The following is a 745-nucleotide window of genomic DNA, read 5'->3' as shown; positions in this document are numbered from 1 at the left end:
TTCAGGCTCTTCTTGGTGGTTTTTTATCATTGGCCCACCAGTGGAGAAGGAGGAAATGGCTCTTGCTCAGTAAGTGAAGTTGCAGGAGGTGTGTGTGTAGTTGTGTCTTATGGGGACAATTGTTATCTCCCACTCAGTTAGACACAAATTACAATTGAATAACCATCAAAAAACTAAAAGCCCATGGATGAAAAACACACCATGTAATCACAGAGGAACAGAAACCAAAAAAAGAAAAAGGGGAAAAAAGGAAGAAAAAACAATCAAAGCTGCACTATCTGGGGATAGGGCACTAAGAAAAAAAAAAGTAGGGAAGAAGAATAATAAATGAAGAAAAATATAGGAAAAATGCAAAAAGAGAAACAAGGAATGGACTTAATCATGAGAAAGAAGGGGAAAAATAATAAACAAAAAAACCCTAAAATTTGTGGGAAAAAAAAAATTTCAACCAGGCACAGTGAAAAGGAAAAATGCTGAAAACTAGGTCCTGGTAGGGGAAGATTAATAATAATAATAAAAAGGACAAAGGTATTAATAATATTAGTTGTTTTAAAACAGACAAATATGAGCAAACTAATCACCGGAAAAAAGAAAGCGAAAAAAGAAAAAAAAAAGAAAAAAAAATCGGTGGAGGACAGCGTAGGGCACCCAGACTCTGTCTGAGCACACAGACTGTGATGGAGTTCCTGTAGGCCCAGAAGGTAGGTGGGAGTGGGGAATGGCCTCACCTCCATTCACCAAGCGG

The sequence above is a fragment of the Orycteropus afer genome, unplaced genomic scaffold, assembly GCF_000298275.1.
Source record: "Orycteropus afer afer isolate SDZICR_OR568_19922 unplaced genomic scaffold, OryAfe1.0 scaffold00927, whole genome shotgun sequence".
Classification (NCBI taxonomy): domain Eukaryota; kingdom Metazoa; phylum Chordata; class Mammalia; order Tubulidentata; family Orycteropodidae; genus Orycteropus; species Orycteropus afer.
This window is presented reverse-complemented; position numbering follows the sequence as displayed.